General features: G+C 36.7%; 1 non-coding gene across 1 annotated transcript; it reads left to right on the top strand.

Annotated features, from left to right (window-relative positions):
• Positions 1-737: 737 nt before the first annotated feature.
• LOC112739414 (small nucleolar RNA R71) lies at positions 738-845 on the top strand. Its single transcript, XR_003170351.1, has one exon. It is a non-coding gene; the product is annotated as a small nucleolar RNA R71 (small nucleolar RNA).
• The last annotated feature ends 6,751 nt before the right edge of the window (positions 846-7,596 follow it).

The raw sequence follows: 7,596 nt of genomic DNA, 5'->3' as shown, positions 1-7,596 counted from the left end.
TCTCCTTTTGGATTTTCTTCTGTATTGCTTGGGAGAGTACTAGGAGGGATTTCAGTGATCCTTTTACTCAGCTGGCCCACTTGTGCTTCCAAATTTCTAATGGAAGATTTTGTTTCATTCATGAAACTTACAGTGGCCTTAGATAGATCAGAGACTAAGTTTACTAAATTAGAGGTATTTTGTTCAGAGTTCTCTGCCTGTTGCTGAGTGGATAATGGAAAAGGCTTGCTATTGCTGAACCTGTATCTTCCACCATTATTAAAGCCTTGTTGAGGCTTTTGTTGATTCTTCCATGAGAGATTTGGATGATTTCTCCATGAAGGATTATAGGTGTTTCCATAAGGTTCACCTAAGTAATTTACCTCTGCTATTGCAGGGTTTTCAGGATCATAAGCTTCTTCTTCAGAAGATGCCTCTTGAGTACTGTTGGATGCAGCTTGCATTCCATTCAGACTCTGAGGAATCATATTGACTTGCTGAGTCAATATTTTATTCTGAGCCAATATGACATTCAGAGTATCAATTTCAAGAACTCCTTTCTTCATAGGCGTCCCATTAATTACAGGATTCCTCTCAGAAGTGTACATGAACTGGTTATTAGCAACCATGTCAATGAGTTCTTGAGCTTCTGCAGGCGTTTTCTTTAGGTGAATGGATCCACCTGCAGAAGTATCCAATGACATCTTTAATAGCTCAGATAAACCATCATAGAATATATCCAGGATGGTCCATTCTGAAAGCATGTCAGAAGGACACTTTTTGGTCAGCTGCTTGTATCTTTCCCAAGCTTCATAGAGGGATTCACCTTCTTTCTGTCTGAAGGTTTGAACATCCACTCTAAGCTTGCTCAGCTTTTGAGGAGGAAAGAACTTGGCTAAGAAAGTCGTGACCAGCTTATCCCAAGAGTTCAGGCTATCTTTGGGTTGAGAGTCTAACCACACTCTAGCTCTGTCTCTTACAGCAAAAGGGAAAAGCATGAGCCTGTAGACTTTAGGGTCTACTCCATTGGTCTTAACAGTATCACATATCTGCAAGAATTCAGTTAAGAACTGAAAGGGATCTTCAGATGGAAGTCCATGAAACTTGCAGTTTTGTTGCATCAGAGAAACTAGCTGAGGTTTCAGCTCAAAATTGTTTGCTCCAATGGTAGGGATGGTGATGCTTCTTCCATGTAAATTGGAATTAGGTGCAGTAAAGTCACCAAGCATTCTCCTTGCATTATTATTATTTTCGGCTGCCATCTCCTCTTCCTGTTCGAAAATTTCTGAAAGGTGCTTGCTGGATTGTTGTAATTTAGCTTCTCTTAATTTTCTCTTCAGAGTCCTTTCAGGTTCTAGATCTGCTTCAACAAGAATATTCTTGTCCTTGCTCCTGCTCATATGACAAAGAAGATGGCACAGAAAAATAATAATAATAGAGATCCTTTTTACCACAGTATAGAGGTTCCCTTATGTGAGTGGAAGAAAAGAAGAAGAGAAAATCTGAACTCAGAGAGAGGGTTCGGATTTTTGGTGAGATGAAGTGTTAGTAGATGAATAAATTAAACAGAAGGAGATGCGAGAGAAAGAGGATTTTCGAAAATAATTTTTGAAAAAGAGTTAGTGATTTTCGAAAATGGTTTTTTTTTAAAAAAGGTTAGTAATTTTTTCGAAAATTAAAATAAAAAATGAAAATAATTAGTTAATTAAAAAGAAATTTTGAAAAAGAGGGAAGATATTTTCAAAAATTAGAGAGAGAGAGTTAGTTAGGTAGTTTTGAAAAAGATAAGAAATAAACAAAAAGTTAGTTAGTTAGTTGAAACAAATTTGAAAATCAATTTTGAAAAGATAAGAAGATAAGAAGTTAGAAAGGATATTTTAAAATCAAATTTTTGAAAAAGATATGATTTTGAAAAAGATCAGATAAGAAGATATTTTTGAAAAGATATGATTGAAGTTAGTTTTGAAAAAGATTTGATTTTTAAAATCACAATTAATGACTTGATTCACAAGAAATCACAAAATATGATTCTAGAACTTAAAGTTTGAATCTTTCTTAACAAGTAAGTAACAAACTTGAAATTTTTGAATCAAAACATTAATTGATGATGTTATTTTCGAAAATTTGATATAAAAATAAGAAAAATATTTTTGAAAAATATTTTTAAAATTTTCGAAAATAACTAAGAAAAATGAAAAAGATTTGATTTTTGAAAAAGATTTTGCAAAAGATAGGATTTTTAAAATTGAAAATTTGATTTGACTCATAAAAACAACTAGATTTTAAAAATTTTTGAAAAAGTCAATCCAAATTTTCGAATTTTTAAGAGGAAAAAGGGAAAGATACTTTTTTTTTATTTTTGAATTTTTTATGATGAGAGAGAAAAACATGAAAAAGACTCAATGCATGAAAATTTTGGATCAAAACAATGAATGCATGCAAGAGTGCTATGAATGTCAAGATGAACACCAAGAACACTTTGAAGATCATGATGAACATCAAGAACATATTTTTGAAAAATTTTTAATGCAAAGAAAACATGCAAGACACCAAACTTAGAAATCTTTCATATTTAGACTCTATGGATGCAAAAATGCACATGTAAAACAAGAAAAGATTCAAAACAAGAAGACATCAAGATCAAACAAGAAGACTTACCAAGAACAACTTGAATATCATGAAGAACACTATGAATGCATGAATTTTCGAAAATTTTATGCAAACTTTAAAACATGCAAGACACCAAACTTAAAAACTGACTCAAGACTCAAACAAGAAACACAAAATATTTTTTATTTTTATGATTTTCTAATTTTTTTGGATTTTTTTTCGAAAATTATTTGAAAAATAAAAATAAGGATTCCAAAATTTTTAATATGAATTCCAGAAATCTTATGCTCTTTAAACTAAAGCTCCAATCAAAGGGTCAGGCATGGCTTAAGAGCCAGCCAAGCTTTAGTATGTAACTCAGACATGACACGCCTGACATACCCTATCCAGAGGAATTAGACATGGCTTTACAGCCAGCCAGGCTTCCACCTGCTTCATGAAACACTAGAATTCATTCTTAAAAATTTTGAAGAAAAATATTTTTTATTTTATTTTTTTTTTGGAAAATTTTTTCGAAAACAAAGGAAAAATTTTTGAAAGATTTTTGAAAAATTTTTGAAAATAAAACAAAAAGAAAATTACCTAATATGAGCAACAAGATGAACCGTCAGTTGTCCAAACTCAAACAATCCCCGGCAACGGCGCCAAAAACTTGGTGCACGAAATTGTGATCATCAATGGCGCCATCAACATGGTACGCTCAATTGTAATCTCAACTTTTTATCACAACTTCGCACAACTAACCAGCAAGTGCACTGGGTCGCACAACTAACATGGCTACTTTTGATCCTCTCTGGAAAATGGTCCGATGAGCTGTCACTGCATGGCTAATCGTCTGGAGGCATCACCGTTGTCAATGGCTGCATCCCATCCTCTTGTGAAAATGGTCCAAATGCTCTGTCACAGCATGGCTAATCATCTGAGGTTCTCGATCATACTGGAATAGGATTCACCCTCCTTTTGCGTCTGTCACTACGCCCAGCACTCGCGAGTTTGAAGTTCGTCACAGTCATTCAATCACAGAATCCTACTCGGAATACCACAGACAAGGTTTAGACTTTCCGGACTCTCATGAATGCCACCATCAATCTAGCTTATACCACGAAGATTCTGATTAAGAGATCCAAGAGATACTCATTCAATCTAAGGTAGAACGGAAGTGGTTGTCAGGCACGCGTTCATAGGGAATGATGATGATTGTCACGTCATCACATTCAGGTTGAAGTGCGAATGAATATCTTAGAAGCGGAATAAGTTGAATTGAATAGAAAAACAGTAGTACTTTGTATTAATTCATGAGGAACAGCAGAGCTCCACACCTTAATCTATGGAGTGTAGAAACTCTACCGTTGAAAATACATAAGTGAAAGGTCCAGGCATGGCCGAATGGCCAGCCCCCATGATCTAAGAACTAGGCGTCCAAAGATATCTAATACAATAGTAAAAAGTCCTATTTATAATAAACTAGCTACTAGGGTTTACAGAAGTAAGTAATTGATGCATAAATCCACTTCCGGGGCCCACTTGGTGTGTGTTTGGGCTGAGCTTGAATGTTACATGTGTAGAGGTCATTCTTGGAGTTGAACGCCATCTTTTGTGCCAGTTTGGGCGTTGAACTCCACTTTGCAGCTTGTTTCTGGCGCTGAACGCCAGAATTGGGCAGAGAGCTGGCGTTGAACGCCAGTTTGCGTCATCTAAACTCGGGCAAAGTATGGACTATTATATATTTCTGGAAAGCACTGGATGTCTACTTTCCAACTCAATTGGAAGTGCACCATTTTGAGTTCTGTAGCTCCAGAAAATCCACTTTGAGTGCAGGGAGGTCAGAATCCAACAGCATCAGCAGTCCTTCTTCAACCTCTGAATCTGATTTTTGCTCAAGTCCCTCAATTTCAGCCAGAAAATACTTGAAATCACAGAAAAACACACAAACTCGTAGTAAAGTCCAGAAATGTGAATTTAACATAAAAACTAATGAAAACATCCCTAAAAGTAACTAGATTCTACTAAAAACAATGCCAAAAAGCGTATAAATTATCCGCTCATCACTTGGATTAGATCTTGAGAGAGAGTTGCTACTATCTTCGGTGGAAGTCTTTGTCATTATAGTTTGCTTTTCTCTTACCTTACTCTTGTGCTTTCCATTCAATTGCTTGGATTCATGTTATGATTTTCTTAATTTTGAATTTATTAATGCAATGAACCATTTTTATATTTAATCGCATTGAGTAGTTTAATTTCCTTCAATTTATTTCTCAATACAAATTTGAGTTTTATTAATCTAGTTTTAATTACCATGTGCATTGTCTACTCCCTTTACATGTTTGTGAAAATGGCATTCATGTCAATGGAGTAGAGTCCCAACTTGGCTTTGGAGTTAATTAATTGGAACCCCTTGAGTTAGAAAACTCAAGTATTAATTTGAACTTTGAAATTGTTGCCTCACTCTATTTTCACTAACTCTAGCCCTTCCCTAGGAAGGGGTTAGGACTTGTGAGTCAGAGTCAGTGTACCCAATTGATCTTCCTTTGCAAATGCAAGAGGATAACTAATTGGAAGCAACAACTTCTAATATGTTTGCTTGAGAATTCCAACCAGGATAGAAACTCTAATTAATTTTCTCCTAGCCAAGGCTTTCTTATTTTAAACACACAACACATATTGTTATCATTTACTGCTTTAATTTTCAGTTATTTATTTTTCTAATTTCAACATCAAAAATTTTGCAAAAAAAAATCCTGATCAATAATTCGCACCTTGTTTCAACTCGTTGGGAAACGGCCTGGGAATTCTACTCCTAGTATTTTATTCTTGATTGTGACATCCTTTTTAAATTGATAAGAGGAATTTTTGTCGGTTAAGAACTGTACTCACAACGCTATTTTTATTATAAATTCTTAATCGGTAATTTTCTGCCCGTCAATTTTTGGCGCCGTTGCCAGGGAGTTGCAACAGTGTGCTAATTTATTAATTGGTGTAAATAATTGCTATTTTACATAATTGCATTTTTTCTTTTTATATTTTTTTACCATGAGCTATATGTTTCTTTCATTGAATGACTCGTTCACTACCTGATCTGAGCTTAGCCGCGTTTGATCCTGAGATTGAAAGAACTATTTCACGTATTAGGCGAGCTCGGTGTCGGTTAGCCTCTGAGGGTGGTGAAGGGGTTGATCCTAATTGACCAGGCTTATCTAAGGACGATTCATTCGAGGAAGAAACTAACCCCTCTCCTGTTAACTCGATTGACGCTCCCTCTCTTGATTTGAGTGCAGGTACTATGGCAGAGCCTAAGAGAATCACGCTGAAGGAAGCGGAAGCTCCAAATTTTACACTGCAACCATATCAAGCGCGTTATCCGAACTTGGGTGCAGACTTCAAACTGAAGACCACTCTGATCAATTTACTACCCAAGTTCCATGGCTTACCTGCTCAAGATCCTATCAAGCACCTTAGGAATTTTCAGACAGCTTGCTCAACAACTAGGTGGCATGGTGCTGATGAGGTTGCCGTCTGGCTATATGCCTTCCCATTTTCACTGGAGGGAAAGGCGAAGGAGTGGTTCTAAACTTAGCCAAAAGCTGTTGTTACTAAATGGGATCTACTCAGAAAGGAATTCCTGGACAAGTACTTTCCGGCAGAGGTTACTGATAGGCTGAGGAAGGAGATTCATGTCCCCACCACAAGATTGACTAGTTGGTGTTGATTAGCTATTTTAGCCAAGGCATGAAGCCTGGAGACAAGACTTTATTAGATGTTGCGAGTAATGGCTCTCTGATGAAATACAAGACGGCGACAGAAGCGTGGCAACTGATCACCGACCTAGCTGAGTCTACCCGAAATGCAAACCAAAGGGCTCATCACCCCAAGGCTATTGCAGAAGTTTCTTCTAGTAGTGAGACCGCTGCTCTCACCAAGACTCTAGGAGAGATGACCAACATACTCAAGCAGCTCCATCTGAATCAACAACAACCTCCACCTCCTCCACAGCAGCAGTGTCAACAACTAGTCCCCCAGAGAGTGTGTGGAATATGCGCTTGCTATTCTCACTACACTGATGAATGTCCTTGATAAACCCATATTTTATGATATACTTTGTGCCTAATTTAAGTGATTTATTCAATCCTTCACTCACTTATTCATATAAATTACATGGTTTTACTTTCCCTTCCTTATTATGTGATGTATGTGAAAAACATGTTTCCTATGCTTTAAAAATAATTATTTTAATTACCCTTTACTTCCATTCGATGTCGTGATTTGTGTGTTGAGTAGTTTCAGATCTTCTAAGGCAGGAATGACTTAAAGGATGGAAAGGAAACATACAAAATTGGAAGGAAAGCATAAAACGGAGTTTTTGAAGAAACTGGCAGTGACGCGATCGCATGGACGACGCGGCCGCATGCCAGCGCGAAATGGTAGTGACGCGACCGCGTCATTGACGCGGACGCATGACTGAAGTGACCGCGTGACAAGAAAAACTTCAGATGACGCGACCGCGTGACCCACGCGGATGCGTGACCCACGCGGATGCATGACAGAGGCCACGCACCAGAAAGTACAGAAAACGCTCCCAGCGATTTCTGAAGCCCTTTTTGGCCCAAATCCAAGTCCAGAAGGCACAGATCAGAGGTTATGAAGTGGGGAAATGCATCCATTCAAAGAAGAGTCTCTAATTAGTTAGTATTCATGATTTAGATGTAGTTTTGATGGAGAGGTTCTCTCCTCTCTCTTTTAGGATTTAGAATTAGGATTTCTTTTGCTTTCAGGATTATCTCTTTTTATCAGGTTCAACATTCCTTTTTATTTATCTTCTCAATTTAGTTTATGAATTCTTCCATGTTACAGATTATTCTTTGAATTAATGTTATTTGAGGTATTTCAGTTTATTATTGCTCTCTTTTATTTATGTTATTGTTGCTTCCAATCTAAAGACATTTTTATTCCAGTAGATTTACTTTTTCCCTTTTGGTCTTGGTTAAGAAATCAGTAACTCAGGAGTTATCA

Source organism: Arachis hypogaea, chromosome 13 (assembly GCF_003086295.3).
Source record: "Arachis hypogaea cultivar Tifrunner chromosome 13, arahy.Tifrunner.gnm2.J5K5, whole genome shotgun sequence".
NCBI classification, from domain to species: domain Eukaryota; kingdom Viridiplantae; phylum Streptophyta; class Magnoliopsida; order Fabales; family Fabaceae; genus Arachis; species Arachis hypogaea.
This window is presented reverse-complemented; position numbering and strand designations above follow the sequence as displayed.